The following is a 17810-nucleotide window of genomic DNA, read 5'->3' on the forward strand; positions in this document are numbered from 1 at the left end:
TTCCAGGCCAGAAGCCAAGGTAACCCCAAGGCTTCCGCTCCCATCCTTGAAGGCCACCAGCATGGGGACTGGGGGTCCAGTCACCTGGCACCGCCACCTCTGCTGCCCCTCCCCCAGCCACAGGCCACCAGCCTTTCTTGCTGGGCCCTAAGGCAACTGACGTCCCCTGCAAGCCCCTGTTCTCCACCCACCAGAGAGATCTTTAGAGAAGGTAAGGCAGGTCACCTGACTCCACTACTCTAGACCCTCCAACAGCTCCCACTTCACTTAGCAAGAAGGCAGACTCCTGCCTTAGGCCTGCAAGTCCAGGACCACCCGTTCTGTTTCCACTCTGCCCACTCTCAGGGTTGGCAGGACTGCCATCCAAAGCTGAGTGCTCTTGTCTCGACCAAATCTGATCCATGATTCCATTTGTTCCAGATTGGTCCAAACTGTTGTGTTGAGTTCAGTAATGAGTCTCTTTCCCTGGATGTTGAATTAGTTGTTGCTGTTGTAATGTTGTAAGAGTGTGTCGATTCGATGTGTTTCTCGGTTAAAAAAAAAAGTCACTATATCTTGCTGTACTATTTTTGCAATTTTTCTGTAAGTCTAAAAGCGTCAGAAAACAAAAAGGTTATGAAGATAAAAAAGAAAGGGGATTTGCTGGCGGCCCCATGGTTAGGACCCCACGCTCTCAATGCCAGGAGCCTGGGTTCAAGCCCCAATGGGGGATGAGATCCCACAAGCTGCATGGTGCAGCCAAAAAAAGTCACTGTCAAAAACTTCTTTAATTTTGTAAGAGCTGCTCTGGCAAGTGTGCAACAACACCAGGGGCTGTGCCCAGGGCTCTCATGTACACGCATGTACATGCACATCTGTTCAGCATGGTGTGGTCCTCCTGTTTCAGTGGAGTGAGCCAGAGCATGGTCCTGGGTCGGTGCCCAGGCAGGGCTTGGATGGAAACCAGGACACAGGCTCCAGGAGGTTGGGGATCACGCGGGATGGGGGCTCCAGGCAAGATGGCCCAGATGAGGGATGAGGGAGGGGGCTGAGCCTCGAAGGAGTGGGATTCACCCTGGAGATTGGTGGGGACAGAGAGTATTCTAGAAAGGGGGAAAGTCATGAGGGAAGGCCAGAGATGGGACAGGAGAAGATGTGTGTGGATGTGAGTGGTTCCTGTAGGGGAAGGAAAGCTGCTGGTCAAGTGGGGTGTGGGTACAGAGGTTGGGTGGAGGCCAGTGAGGCGTGCACAGCTGGAATTGGCAAGGGAACCCTAACAGGGAATCTGTGAAAGCAGAGGGGCAAGGAGCGGAGATGGGCCTGGAACACACCCTGTCAGCCCAGCCCTGGGGAAGTGACAAGGCGGGCTCTACTTCAAGGCTTGAGCTGCTCAAGACAGCCCACTGTTTGTTTTTGCATCCCCAGCATCTGGTCAGTGTTTAGCACACAGTAAGTGATCAAGAAATGCTAGCTCACGTGTGTGCACTTTATTTTACAGTTTATCAATGTACAATAGAGTGCAAGTAACTGAAGTACATAACTGGATAACTTCTGACGTAAATTAACATCCTTGAAACGCACAATCTAGCCCTGAACATCTTCATTACTCCCAAGGTTTCCCTGCGATCCTTTGTAACTCCTAGTCAGCTTTTCTATTTTTTTAGTCATTTCTGTTATTTTTTTGGTTGCACTGGGTCTTTGCTGCTATGTGAGGGCTTTGTCTAGCTGCGTAAGTGGAGGCTCCTCTTCATTGTGGTGCAAAAGCTTCTCACTGTGGGGGCGTCTCTCGTTACGGAGCACGGGCTCTAGGCTCACGGGCTTTAGTAGCCACAGCACCTGGATTTAGTAGCTGTAGCACATGGGCTTAGCTGCTCAGCGGCATGTGAGATCTTCCTGAGCCAGAGATCAAAACTGTATCCCCAGCTTTGGCAGGCAGAGTCTTACCCACTGTACCACCAGGGAATTCCTTGGCTGTTATTTTAGATTAGTTTTTATTTTTGAAAAATGTTGCATACATGGAACCGGACTGTATGTACTTTTTTTTTGACAGTGTCACTCACTTTGCAGGATCTTAATTTCCCAACCAGGCATTGAAACTGCACCCTTGGCAGTGAAAAGTCCTAACCAGTGGACTGCCAGGGAATTTCCTGTATGTATTTTTTAAAAACTGGCTTCTTCCTCACAATGTAATTATTTTGAAATTTCTCCATGTTACTGTACACATTAGTGATTTGTTGAAGATTTAAAACTTCTACTCTGAAAACACAGGCTTCCCTCGTAGCTCAGTTGGTAAAGAATCTGCCCGCAATGCAGGAGACCTGGGTTCGATTCCTGGGTCAGGATGATCCCCTGGAGAAGGAAATGGCAACTCACTTCAGTATTCTTGCCTGGAAAATTCCATGGACAGAGAAGCACAGCCGGCTCCAGGGCACAGAGTTCCAAGAGTCGGACACAACTTAGCGACTAAACCACCACCACTCTGAAAAGACAGTTACAAAAAAAATGTAAAGTCAAGGCACATACTGAAAGAAAATATATTCAAAACATACACTGTCAAAGAACTTGAACCTGATAAATGTAAAAGCTCTTACAATTCAGCAATAAAAAGATAAACATCCCAATAACGACACTGGCAAAAAAACCAGAATAGACACTACACCTAAGAAAATACATAAATGGCAGGTAAACACATGAAAAGATTCTAAACATCATCAGTCGTGTTGTCGTCAAGTGCCAACTCATGCCCAACTCTTTGGGACCCCATGGACTGCAGCACACCAGGCTCCTGTGTCCTCCACTGCCTCCCAGAATTTGTTCAAATTCATGTGCATTGAGTCGGTGATGCTATCCAACCATCTCATCCTCTGTTGTCCTCTTCTCTTCCTGCTTCAATCTTTCCCACCATCAGAGTCTTTTCCAATGAGCCAGTTCTTTGCATCAGGTGGCCAAAGTATTGGAGTTTCAGCTTCAGCATCAGTCCTTCCAATGAATATTCAGGAGTGATTTCGTTTAGGATTGACTGATTTGATCTTTCAGTCCAAGGGACTTTCAAGAATCTTCAGCACCACAATTCAAAACCATAAATTCTTTGATGCTCAGCCTTCTTTATGGTCCAACTCTCACATCTATACACAACTACTGGAAAAACCCTAGCTTTGACTATATGTTCTCTGTTGGCAAAATAATGTCTCTGCATTTTAATATACTGTCTAGGTTTGTCATAGCATTCCTTCCAATGAGCAAGAGTCAGAATGCAAATTAAAATCACAATGAGATATCACTACATATTCATGAGAATAGCTAAAATTTAAAGATATGATCATACCATATGATGGTGAATATGGAGCAATTGGAACTTTCATACACTATTGGTGAGAATGCAAAATGGTACAACCGCCTTGGAAAACATTTTGGAAATTTCCTAAAAACTACTTATATACCTACCGTACAACATACCAAGAAAAAGGAAAATTTATATCCACAGAGACTTGTATGCAACATTCATAACATCTTTAGTCATAATTAGAAAAAATGGGAAAAGACTCAAATTATGATATCCATGCAATGGAATACTGTTGCTGTTGTTCAGTCACTCCATCATATCCAACTCTTTGTGACCCCATGGACTGCTGCACACCAGGCTTCACTGTCCTTCACCATCTCCTGGAGCTTGCTCAAACTCATGTCCATTGAGTCGGTGATGCCACCCAACCATCTCATCCTCTGTCGTCCCCTTCTCCTCCTGCCTTCAGTCTTTCCCAGCATCAGGGTCTTTTCCAATGAGTTGGCTCTTTGCATCAGGTGACCAAAGTATTGGAGCTTCAGGAGTGATTTCATTTAGGATTGACCGGTTGGATCTCCTTGCAGTCCAAGGGACTCTCAAGCATCTTCTCCAGCACCACAGTTTAAAAGCATCAGTTCTTCGGTGCTCAGCCTTCTTTATGGTCCAACTCTCACATCCGTACATGACTACTGGGAAAACTATAGCTTTGACTATACAGATCTTTGTTGGCAAAGTAATGTCTCAGCTTTTAAATACACTGTCTAGGTTCATCGTAGCTTTTCTTCCAAGGACCAAGAGTCTTTTAATTTCATGGCTGCAGTCACCATCTGCAGTGATCTTGGAGCCCAACAAAAGAAAATCTGTCACTGTTTCCATTGTTTCCCCATCTATTTGCCTTGAAGCGATGGGACTAGATGCCATGATCTTCATTTTTTGAATGCAGAGTTTTAAGCCAGCTTTTTCACTCTCCTCTTTCACTTTCATCAAGAGGCTCTAGTTCATCTTCACTTTCTGCCATAAGGGTGGTGTCATCTGCACATCTGAGGTTGTTGATGATATCTCTCCTGGCAATCTTGATTCCGGCCTGTGCTTCATCCAGCCCAGCATTTCACGTGATGTACTCTGCACTTACATTAAATAAGCAGGGTCACAATATACAGCATTGATGTACTGCTTTTCCAATTCTGAACCAGTCTGTTATTCCATGTCTGGCTCTAACCATTGCTTCTTTCCCTGCATACAGGTTTCTCAGGAGGCAGGTAAGGTGGTCTGGTATTCCCATCTCTTGAAGAATCTTCCACAGTTTGTTGTGAGCCACACAGTCAAAGGCTTCAGCGTAGTCAATGAAGCAGAAGTAAATATTTGTCTGGAATTATCTTGCTTTTTCTGTGATCCAATGGATGTTGGCAGTTTGATCTCTGGTTCCTCTGCCTTTTCTAAATCCAGCTTGTACATCTAGAAGTGCTCGGTTCACATACTGTTGAAGCCTAGCTTGAAGGATTTTTGAGCATTACCTTGCTAGCATGTGAAATTAGTACAATTGTGCACTTGTTTGAACATTCCTTGGCATTGCCCTTCTTAGGGATTAGAATGAAAACTGACTTTTTCAGTCCTGTGGCCCCTGTTTTGTTTTCCAAATTTGCTGGCATATTGAGTGCAGCACTTAAACAGCATCATCTTTTAGGATTTGAAATAGCTCAGCTAGAATTCCATCACCTCCACTAGTTTTGTTCGTAGTGATGCTTCCTAAGGCCCACTTGACTTCACACTTCAGGATGTCTGACTCTAGTGAGTGATCACACCATCGTGGTTATCTGGGTCATGAAGAACTTTTTTGTATAGTTCTCTGTGTGTTCTTGCTTCCCTGGTGGCTCAGAGGTAAAGCCTCTGCCTGCAATGTGGGAGACCGGGTTTGATCTCTGGGTCAGGAAGATCCCCTGGAGAAGGAAATGGCAACCCACTCCAGTCCTCTTGCCTGGAAAATTCCGTGGGCTACAATCCATGGGGTCGCGCAAAGTGTCGGACACGACTGAGCAACTTCACTTTCACTTTCTTATCTCTCCTTGCTATTCTTTGGAACTCTGCATTCAGATGGGTATATCTTTCCTTTTCACTTCTCTTCTTTTCTCAGCTATTTGTAAGGCCTCCTCAGACAATCATTTTGCCTTTCTGCATTTCTTTTTCTTGCGGATGGTTTTGATCACCACGTCCTGTTACAATGTCCTGAATTTTTGGTCATAGTCCTTCAGACACTCTATCAGATATAATCCCTTGAATCTATTTGTCACTTCCACTGTATAATCGTAAGGGAGTTGGTTTAGGTCATACCTGAATGGTCAGCAATAAAGTTAAACATTTGTTGAACAAACAAGGATAGCATTAAGAAACACTCCACGGACAGGGTGTGCAATACTGTTATAGTCCACTAGATGGTGGCAAAGCACACTCATTTCCAGTTCCATAAATTTGCATCTCCTGTGGCTAGCCATCCTTACCATAGCAGGTAGACAGGACATTATCTCCATTTAACCAGCAGGAAAGCAAGGACCTGGAAAGCGCACATGACATCCCAGTTTGCCAACTTGTCAGAGCCAGCCAAGACACCAGGATCTGACTCATGTCTCCTAGATTTTCAGAGCATCTGAATCAGCAACCCAGCTAGATACTCCCATTTTTCACTTTCCCTGTACCCTGCCCTCTCTCCAATTTCATCCTCCTAGTTGCACCCTTTGCTGAGGTCAGGAATCTATTTCCCAAGTCCAGACCAACTAGCCCTGGGCCTGGGAGACTTCAGGACAAGTTTGGAGAGGTTACAAAATGGAGCTATCTCACTTGAGCTCATGTTTGTTAGGCACCCACAGTACTACTAGAATTATCAGGATAATGGAATCCCAAAAAGCCCAGTGTGAAAGCCCTTGGTACAGCTGAAGGGGTATATAAAGGACTTGCCTGGGGTTCATTTATATTATTGAGACCTAGCCCCTTGACTTGGATATAGCCTTCAGAAAAGTTTGATGTTGACCTCCTTCTGCATTCTTTTTGTGCCAAGGAGGAAATGACTTCCAGGCTGCTTCTCTGGCCCTTCTCATTGCCGACCCTGGCGCTGACATTTCCTGATCCTGGCCAATTTTGAGCCTAAGCAGTGCCAGGAACCATGTAGCCCCTGGTGAATCCCTAGCCACTCTTCTTTCTCCTTTGCTCTCCAGGTAAGTCCTTCCAGGGAGTCCTCCAGCTCTGGAAGAACAAAGACTTAACCAAGCTCAGGGACCATCGTGTTGGAGATTAGATTGCTGCTGACCCACTAGACAGTTATTTTTTTAATTCAAGTATATTTGGTTTACAATGTTGTACTTCAGGTGAACAGCAAGTGAAGATTATATATATGTGTATATAAATTGCATAATACATTATATACTTTTTCAGATTCTTTTCCATTATAGGCTATTACAAGATATTGACTAGTTCCGTGTGCTATATATGCTAGGTCCTTGTTACATATAATTGGACAGTTGATTCTTCAAAACAAATTATTTTTGGTTGTGCTGAGTCTTCATAGCTACCTGCAGGCTTTCTCTAGTTGCAGCCAGCAGGCGCTACTGTTCTTTGAGGTGCATGAGCTTCTGCTTACAGTGGGCTCTAGGTGCACAGGCTTCTGCAGTTGTGACTTGGGCTCGAGTGCAGGCTGTTGCTCTCCACAGCATGTGCAATCTTCCTGCACCAGGGATTGAACCCGTGTCCCCTGCAATGGCCGACCAATTTATATCCACTGCACCACCAGGGAAGTCCCTGGATAGTTATGTGAGGACATTCGTGCACTTACATAGACCATAGAGTTGAAGTGTTGGAGGCTAGGGTTCAAATTCCAGCCCTCCCGCCTTGCCAGTGTCCCAGTCAGAGCTTGCTTCTCCATTTGCAACACATAACTTGAGTTCAGAAATATAGGACAGAGATTCATTTGCTAAAGCATCTGTCCACTTCAGTATCCTTGCCTGGAGAATTCCATGGACAGAGAAGCCTGGTGGGCTAGTGCAGTCAGAAAAACCTGAGGGGCCGAGGGTATAGCCAAGGCTGGGAGACCTCTGCTAGGTACAGTATCTCCTTTAGACCTAGGTCTGAAGACCTATAGCTGGCCAGGTTTACTGGAAGGAGCCTTTTACCTACCCGTGCAGGGAATACAATGAGGAGCTAGGATATTTTAGGGTTTGAGAGAATGGGTGGGACCAAGAGGATATTTCAGTTGCAAATAAGGGATTATCTGCTGGTATACAGGCCATTTTTGGCCACCTGATATGAAGAGCCAACTCACTGGAAAAGACCCTGATACTGGGAATAAATGAAGGCAGAAGGGGAGAGAGAATGAGATGGTTGGATGGCATCACCGACTCAAATGGATACTAGTTTTTGAGCACACTCTGGGAAATGGTGAGGAAGAGAAGCCTGGCATGCTGCAGTCCAAGGGGTTACAAAGAGTTGGACACGACTTGGCGACTGAACACAGGACACGTGACCACATAACCAACTTGCAGCTTGGGAACTGACAACTGAAAAAGATTGTGTCCGAGTCACCTACTGTCAGAGCTTGGCCTTACTTTGATATAATCAGTGGTTAACACCTCTCCTCCCCATGTTCCCCAGTTGTTTCTCTTCATCCCAGCCCAGCTCACAAGCAACTAAGCAGCAGAAAGGAGGCTTCTTTAAACAAGTGTCTTTCAGGTCACTCACCCATTTCACCCCTTTCCTCCCTAGATTCTTGTTCTTCCTGGAGATGGGGCTGCATGACAGAACCATACACTTATATCAGAACCAGGAGGAACACCCACAAACACCCATTTTCTATTCATTAACAGAAGTTTGGTATATACATAAATGAACCACACCAATGAAGTTTTTTCAATTTTTATTAGGGGACTTCCCTGGTGGCTCAGATGGTAAAGCGTCTATCTACAATGTGAGAGAGCTGGGTCCGATCCCTGGGTTGGGAAGATTCCTTGGAGAAGGAAATGGCAACCCACTCTAGTACTCTTGCCTTGAAAATCCCATGGACGGAGGAGCTTGGTGCAGGCTGCTATCCATGGGGTTGCAAAGAGTCGGGCATGTGTAATCAAGTTTTCAAAATAGGCTTCTCCAAACACTAACTGCATGAGGAGTATCTGCAAATTAGAGGCATGGTAGTTACATTACATTCTCATGTAAACACAAAGGCAGAGTTTGATGCTATTATCTTCCACCTCCCCTAATTTTAGGGCCTAGCATCTGAAAAATGAGGAAAATGTAGAGTCTGGAGAGTAGAAGTCAAGCAAAGACGCCACAGGGATTCGAACCCCGTCCTGGAAACCAGGAGTGCCAACCACCAGCATCTTTTGCTTTTTTTTTTAAGATAAGAAAAGGCAAAAAAGCAAAACCTGAGAAAACAAAAAAGGTTTTGTTTTCTCAGGAAAAGAAAAACCTTTTTAAGTAACCCTACTGAAGAGCACTGGAGAATCTGCTTCAGCTAAGATGCTAGCTTGGTCAAGTCTGTTATGTTCACCTGAAAAAGTCTTAGCAGAGAATTTTTGCAATCCCACCCAACAGCCCTCTCAACAGCCAAAACACCTGTCAGCTCATAAGTGTACTCTCCCACCCAATATGACAGTTCTTAGATGCTGTTTCTCCACTTAATGGTTGAAATGTTTCTTTTAGTCATTGGATAATGCCACACATCTATAACACTTTAAGAGCTTTTTAGTTGTGGTCTAAATATCATTACCTGTCTGTAAATTAATGGTCTTTTCTAGTAGTGCAGCCCACCGGAAGACCTTGGCAATTACCTTAAAAGCGATTATGGATCATGCCCACAAGGATCCAAGCTACCAGCAGCATCGAGGTGAGGGGTGAAGGGTCTGCGCTAGGCCAAAGGCACAGGGTGGCGATGTGGCAGAGAAGTCACTTGTGGGGAGACCTTGGTTTTTAACAGGCTTCTGGAAAAGCTAGGGAAAAGTGGTTGCCCGCTTTCCCCCTTTCCCTCCCCTTCAAGCATCACTTGAGGTTCAAGGCTTCATTAACAGCTGCTATGAAAACAGCCAAATTTTAGGACAAGCACAGGGATATATATACAAGGTACTCAAGCATTCCTTTGAATGCTCACTCCCCCAAAGAAAGAGCCTCAATGAACATTGTCTGCCAAGGGGGTTGAGTCAAGTCCTCGTTTCTAACAAGATGGGGCTGTAAGGCCGACACAATTTTGATTGACCTTAGTTAATAGCGCTTTGTTGTCTCTTGCCACAGGAAGACTCCATGGTTGTCCTACTTTAAGCCTTTGGTGCCTTTAGTGAGGGGTACCTGAAAAATCTTAAAAAAAAAAGGCTTAGCGCCCACCTCACCCCTCCACCCCCAGGCCAACAAACAACTTGCTCATGCTGTTGACTCCAGCATAAAGCTGAAAGGTCATTTAACACTGAATTGTTTAGTCATAACAGATCTGACTTGGTATGTAGATAAACAAAAAGCTTGTTCACCTGTTGTCCTCATTTTGTCCACTGGTGAATTCAACTGGAAGCTCCTTCTATAGTCTGAAGAATACCATCTGAAAGAACTAGTGGTTCCCAATCCCCACATTTAAAATGCAATGTTTGGTTTATTATTTTAAAAGAAAGTCAACTATTTTTCCTTACTGGGTCTGGCTTCTCTGGCCTTTCGCATACGTCTGTTGTTTTGAATGTTCCTGTATATAAAATTAAGACCAGGGGAGGAGAGAGAGACACCCAAACAGAGACAAATGCACTAAGACCACTGAACTGTTGGTAAACATTTCCACTTGCCAGTTAAATTTCTTGAAGACTGCTGTTCGTTTGAAATTATTTCTTGTCACTGATTTTAAAGTTGCATCTGGAAAAGACTAAAGGCTTCAGTGCCCTCCCCACCCCCTTACCAGAAGTGAACAAAAAGCATTTTACCTAAAAAAAGGCACAGCAAAAGGGACTCTGCTCCAATCACAAACATGAATGCTTAAAAAGCTGCAGAAATTTCCTCAACACTCAGCCTTTTATCACTCAGCTGGATTTTCTTTTAACAATCACTACTCCACTCCAAGCATTGGGGGAAACACAACTTTGACTCATACTCCAGTCGTTTCAAAATGCATTCTAATAGCAGCGGCTCAGAACAGTACTGTATTACTTGCCAACAGAACAGACAGACCTGAGGTCAAGACAACTGCATTCTGTGTAGTCTGTAAAAAAAAAAGCTAAAAACAAGTAAGCCCCACCCTCTCCTCCCTTCCCTCCAAATTCAAGGGGAAAAATGTTTATACTTAAATATGCCGATAAACTCACTGCACAGTCTGACACACTCCCTAGGAGAACAGAAGGCAGAGCCAAGCGTTTATATGAAAGCCAAAATCCTGAAAAGCTTCACGAAGGATGAAATGAAGCCTCTGCAAAGGAAAATTCTTAAAAAAAAAAAAAAAAAACCCAACCCTCCCCGACCAGGTACCTAAAAAGTAGGCCAACATGTGAACATTGGCTAACACCAGATGACTCTAAGCAAAGTTAACATGCAAACTGGAAATGTTGACAGTACATTCCATTACTCTAACCACTAAACAGACTCCTGACTTTCTGTAAACATTGTAGGTGTTAAGTTACCTGTTCTTCTGATCATAATCTCCCACCTGTCTAAGAGGTATTTATTCCTTATTTACAGGGCCTCTATTGCCATGTGCCTGGAATTATTAAATGCTCATCACTTTTATGAAGGATAAAATTTTTTCCTGCCTTAAATTAAATTCGTTCTTCTGCTCAATTTCCTGATCTTGTCCATTAAAGAGTGTTCGAAGACAAAGTTTCTGAAAGATGAGAAGAAACCCCCCCAGATTGCCCCAACACTAACTACAGACAAACAGTGTTTTATTTAAATAAGGAGACAGCTTCCTAAAAGCATACATTCTCTAAAAATAAAAGTATTTTATTTTGAATGATTTAATGGTTTTCTGCACAATACACATAACATTTAAATTTTAGCAAGATTAACAAAATCTGAATTCTTAACAGTACAATAGTATGCCTTAAATAGGGCTTGTCAGATTCAAAGCTAAACAAATGTTCTTAAGTTTATAAAAATTTTCACTAATCTCAAGAGGCTTCAAGGAATTACTTGCCTCTTGAGTGAAATGTGCTGTCCCATCATCGAAGCCCACAGGAACAGTGTCCTGTCTAATTTTAAAAGGCTGGATGGGACGAAGCCTCAGAATCCTGGAATCCCTTAGGTAAGGGACCTAGGACTTCCACAGCTCTTCACAAAGGTAAGCACTTATTCCTAACATGCAATACTGCAGATGCAAGTTAAACTTATCTGTTAACAGCTGCCTGCTGTTTTCTGCTCCCAGATGAAATGAAGCAACTCTTCTGATAATGAAGAAAAACCTGTCTGAGGCAAACGAAAGATTGGCAAACAGCACAGCCTCTTCCTCCTCTGAATTCACTTGATCCCACTCATTCAATTATTTCAGCTTCTTTTTTTTCCAGGATTAATATGTAGCACTATTTTCATTTCACTTTTTTTTTCATTTCACTTTTTAAATTCTGCTTTTGTAAAAGCAGTATTGAGATGGACATTTGATCTTCAATGTATCGTTATTTTTCATCATTATTTTTCATCAATTCATTATTTTTGTGGATACAGCTTGATAAGCCATTAACTTTATAGTAGTAGATTCCATTAACTTTAAATTGGTAGTTTTCAATTGCTTTTTTTTGCATGTGCAGACAATGTGTTCATCAGAAGAAAGAATCTCAGGGTTATGCTTTTTCCCCAATGTAGGTATGAAATACAATCTTTTCTGCCTTTACTTATCATTCACCAAGGAGCTGTTCCCCTCTCCATCTAGGCCATCAGATTGCCAGGCTGGTTATGACTCAGAAGATGTTATCTGAAAAAAGTCTACAGAAAAAAAAGGTTTCCCCTCCCTCATCAACAAAAGCCCACCCCCTCTTATCAGTTATGATTCACAAGGCTCAGATGTAAATTCAAAATACAATTAACAATAATTTGAAGCATACCTTAACAGCAAACTTTTCCTACGCTAAAAAAGAAAAAAATAAACCAAACAATCTTGCTTATATACAGCCGGAAAAAGAATCTTACTTGATAATACAAAAGCTACCACCAGAAGAAATCCCTTCAGGATCATTAAGCCACCTCCTTTGCTCTGAAGCTCCTATAGTAGTATTAAGTTTTATTAAATCACCTGAAAAAAATTCCAAGAGAGAACCACACACTACTATATCCAAACAACTTTACCATTTAAAAAAAATTCCCCAAGTTTTTATCTAAGTCTGCGCAGAGGGCCGGACCAACCCCCAGTCATTTTCCTTTCCCAAGCCCTACTCTTAAATCCAGTGAATCTTCATCAACTTCCCCATCTGTTAAATTCAAAAATTGGGGCAAAACAGAACCAGAGGATTGCGAGTTACTTGCCAACTTGGAAGCTGAGATTTCTTTAGTTTTTCCATCTTAAGTATTTAAGTTCTCTGGCATGAGTTTATCTGTAATCAAAAACTAAACAATTACCTAAACCCACGCCCCCCCCATCCCAATCATCACAAGCCACTGCCAACTACAAATTGCCAAAATTTGCCCCTCCCCTTTAATAAAGGTATCTTAAAAGGTTATCTTGAAAACTTAACTTCAACATTTGGCCTAGTCAAGCTCTTCTGAAGTTCTCCTGAGATGACTGAATATGAACCAAAGCTGCACTGTGCTGTACATTTCAGCTTCACTGGGAATACTCTTCCAAGGAAAAAAGCTGCTCCAATCCCTGAAGGTGTTGATGCCAAACAGCGTAGCAGTACAATCCTTCTCTAACTCAGTTTGTCAATAGTACTATAGAATCTGTGGAAAATCTTAGAAAAAAACAGTTTCTCCCCCACCCTCTTCCCTGTTCACACCACCCCAAATACTTAGGTAAAAATAACCAGTTACGTACTTTATAAAAATATAATTAAGGGGTGGGAATAAAAGAATAAACTACCAGCCATTTCTCCAATGGACAGCTGCGCCACAGACCTCAAAGTGAAAGCTGCTTGTGCTAGTTTCTATTAACTGTAAACCTGCAGTGTTCTGATTATCCTGATACTGGATTTTCTTTTCGCCTGTTACCTCGAGTCATTTGCCTTTGGAATTCTAGACAGACCTAAAGGGAAAAGAACTCAAAACATATTTTGCTCCCCCCACAAAAAACTCCCCCCGCCCATAATTATACACCGAAACTACATATTTAGAGAACTTTTAAAATACAGGGTGAGGAAAGAAAAGTAGGCCTCTACTCACAAAACTGAAATGCTTCGTTACCCAAAAACTGAATATAAAACCTGTTTACAAAGCTTGCTGAAGTTGTCTCAGTTGTTCTATCAAATTCAGGATATCCCTCATATTTGTTAAAAAAAAAAACAAGAACACTTGCCATCTACCATTCCTCCGGGCCTTGAAGTCTGCCCTCAAAACCTCCAGATAAGACGCATGAGAAAATAGGCCTGAAAAAGAGAAACCTACGACACCCGAAAACCGGCCTACATCCCCGTAATAAAATCCCCTTTACGCTTAAGTACACAACTCCCCCATTACTATTAGGAAAATTTAAGAGGTATTACCATAGTGAGTTACAGGAGGAAAAAAAACCCCACGACAGTGCCGACCTCACGGATTTTTACCACACCACTGGCTCTCCCTGCGGGGCTCGTACACTGGGCTGCTGCTCTAGGATCCTCTATCTATTCTCCACTCCGCCTGCTCGCCGCCTCCGCGTGGTTGCCAAGCCAAGCCGCACGCTAGCTTCACCACACCGCACTGGCTTCCTCCTTCCTGGAATCCTCTCCTAGCTTCACCTCCAAATCGTTAGGGCTCGCTCCTTCTTCCTAGCTTCCTTCACCAAGTCGCACTGGCTCCCGGGCTTCTCTTTCCTATCTTCACGAACTGCTGCTGGCTCCTCAGTCCTAGTTTTCACCGAACACTGGCTCCTGGAATCCTGTCTGCCGCTCCTGTCTTCCTAGCTTCACTGAATCCACTTCTGTGTAGCACCTGCGTCAGCTGTTAATTAGCGCCTAGTCGTCAGGATTTAAACATTCATCTTAGCTCAAAGTCCAATAACTCGATGGTTAATTCTTGCTCTTCCATTTAATTCACTTATAAAGTCCTTTACATTTTCCAAAGGAAACTACGCTACCGCATTTAAGGCCTTTCAAATTTTTAACTCTTCCAAATACATTCTTAGCTTTTAAGTTACTTCAGTCCCTTTAAGTAACTTTTTGCTGAGATTTTAAACTGACTTTCTTCTAGTTTCCGGATTTTCTAAGTTGTTCCTGGTCTACAGTAGTTTTAAAAAACCCTCATCTTCTGAGATCTAACTTCCGCACCACCAGAAATAAGCTGATGGGCTTTTACAATATTCTTATTGGCTATAAAAATTTCCTCAGTTTTTGTTCCTGTAATTTATCCAACATTGATTTTTAACTATCTTCTAAATTTCTGGACGTCTATCTTGTATGTTTGCGTCCAATAGCTTTCTTTTCGTTCTATCTTAAGCACTCGCCCGTATTTTCAATTTTCTCCTAGATTTGTCTTTTTCTTCTGCCTCCTTACTAGGCTCAGGTTTTCTGTCTTCTAATACGTGTATCTCTATCTTCCCTAGTTTTTTCTTCTGCTTCCTGTACTTGTCTTCCGAATTTTCCACTTCAAACTTCCAATTTTCTTTCCTACCATTCCTAATACTTCCGTCAACTTTAGCCAAACAAAGCCTCAGTATCAACTAGGCTTCAAATGACGCCATTTTTACTGCGCCGTGAATTTGAAGGCATTATTTCTGAAACCACCTTCAGTTAAATCTTAAGATGGCCTTTATATAGTATTTTAATCATCTACAACTCAACCTTTTAAAACGTTTAGGTTCGATTTATGTAACCCAACGTTTTATGTTAAGGTAAAAGGTTGCCCTTCAACTTAAGGCTTAAGAAAAAAAATCCAGACTTAGCAGTCCTAGCTCAGAAATTCTCTTAAAATTTTCCACTCCATGAAAAAATTTCAGCTCTTAACCTTCAGGTTCTAAAATTATTTTTCTTCCCTCTTTCTTTCTCCAACTACTCTTTAAGTAAGTCTTCATGTTTTCCCTAAAATTTATCTAAGAACTTAATGCAAAGCAGTATCTCCGTATTCTCACTACTTACAATCCCTAAAGAAACACACTAATGCCTATCTTTTTTTAATAGAAAAACTTATCTGCGGGCTCCTTAAGCAGCACCTCCAGCCTTAAAGCCGATTCTGCGCTGGCTGCCTCAATGCCTGTCGCTCAGGCCGCAGCAGTGTATTTATAGAAGGACAACTCACACCTCCGGTATTCAATACTCCTCCGCCGCCTTTGTGAGGAAAGCAAAAATAGTTCCTCTGAAGAGGTAAAAATAGAATCTCATTTACAAGAGTTTTCTGGACTTTTCCTAACAGTTTATCCAACTTGCTTGCAAGCCCTATACATTGTACTTATTAGCGAGTAGATTTGAGCTGAAAATTTGGGCAAAAACAATGAAAATCACATCTAAATAAACATTGAATAGCTCATAAAAACTAAGCGCCGTTACATGGGAATGTTTCTAGTAGCTTTTAAAATACTTTTCGTGTTTCCTTGGAGTACATTGGATACAAGTCAGTGGTTTTGGAAAGATGGTTAAACTAAGTTTCCTGACGTCCTTCCTTTCCATTATGTAACCGAACTTCAGCCTCACAACTACAGACCGCAGCCATTTTAGAAGCCGTCAAGTTTTGGGAGGCACCCCCCCCCCCAAAAAAAACAACAAAACGGTCTCAGGTCCTGCGAGGCGGTTTTGATGTTTATGCCTCACCCGGCTCATTTGGCCTTTTATTCGTAAAATAGTTACTCCGGGTTATCCACTTAATTCTAATTGTAGAAATCCACTTCCGGAAAATATCTCAACAAATATCTCTCGTTTACTGTTCTCCCTGCAATAAAGCTGGACCCATCTTGAAGGCTTAGATTCAAATCATTAGGGTGGGGTTGTGTTACTTGGCTTCTGTTGTTGATTTTGTATTTACTAAATACCAGCTAGACTCCTACACTTTCGGTAGCCTGTTTAGACATAGCCTGGACTTTTTCTTTCCAAACGTGTGCTGTTTCAAGTATCCGGAAAAGCCAACGGTTTCACCGTCAAAGACAGAGCGACCTTCAGCTACCACTCGCGGAAGGAACGTTTTCTAAAATGTTTACTACGTTCCGGTTTTTTTCCCTACAAATTTTGTATTATCTCCGGTTTGATTCCCTTAAGACTTTTAAAAGTAGAGCACAAAGGGAAATAACTTTTTCCCAAACCCAAAGCCTTTTCTTTCTGCAGGTTAATCAGTAGTCCATTTTTAAAAGACGTTCTCTGTCCTACCAAAAGGGAAAACCTAGGGAAGCACCGGGAAAGGAGAACTGCTGCGTCTCCGATGTTTGAAAAGATGCCTCAGTTCGCCCGACTGCGAGGGGCACTTGTCTCGAGGGCGAGGGCTGAGGATTTAGAAAAGACAATGGCGCCGGTGGTTTCTAGACATGCTTTCCACGGAGCTAAAGCGACTGCGGCGACAAGAAACCAGGGAGAGGCCAAGCGGGATAGGTATAACCTCGGCCAGTGAGCCCGGGGATGGGGGTGGGGGGGTGGGGCTCGTTCCCCACACCCCACGCCGGCACGGCGCAGGGATATGCTGGCCGTGAGCCGCCGCCCTTTGTGAGGCGTCGACTCGCGGGCGGTGTTGCCGGTTCTAACCGGCTCCAACCGGTCCCGGCCGCCTCCAGGGGCGGTGGCCGTTGTCGCAGCGCGCCACTGCGCACGCGCGCCCCACCCCCAAGGCCGATGCCTAGCCTAGAGAAATGTGTGGGGGAGGGTGGCAGCTGTCCCTGGTCGGGGGTTTATTGGCCGCTGCTCCAACTTTTCGCAACTCTTGGGCTCCTCTCCTCTTCCGGGGGATGCTGCCTTCCTTTTCTGCCCGGATGGCCTTTCTTTCACGTCCTCCGTCTTTTGTCATTCCATTACCGCAAAGTCATCCATTAACTAAAAATTTTCGCACATGATCCTGGCTCTTTGTTTATTGTCACAGCCCTTGAGTGTTCGTACGTCACCAGATTTTGTTAATCTAGATTGCTTGAAACAGAAGGTGCCTCAGAGATTGATCTAACACAGCTGCCTGTTTTTGTTTGTGTTTTTGGAAGGGGTTGTTGGTTTTCTTTTTGAGGAAAGCGGTGGTAAGATAAAGTGGAGCGCTCCCGGGCAGGTGGTGATTTTAAACCTAGACCCCAGGACAGGGTGACACCGATTCTCTGGCCCTCTCTTAACTCCACAGAGTTTTTAATTCTAGAACGTGTGAAGATGTTTACGCAGTACATTCCAAAAGGGGTAAATAGAGTCCACTGGCACGATATAGGTTAGGATGGCCTCTTAAAATCTCTAATCTGTATTTTTAAAACTCCTTTGGTTCCTAAAAACGGCACTGGTTGTGAAAGGGTGAGGGAGCAGGCTTGGGGGCCTTTAGCAAG

This window comes from Capricornis sumatraensis, chromosome 8 (genome assembly GCF_032405125.1).
Source record: "Capricornis sumatraensis isolate serow.1 chromosome 8, serow.2, whole genome shotgun sequence".
In the NCBI taxonomy this organism is placed as follows: Eukaryota; Metazoa; Chordata; class Mammalia; order Artiodactyla; family Bovidae; genus Capricornis; species Capricornis sumatraensis.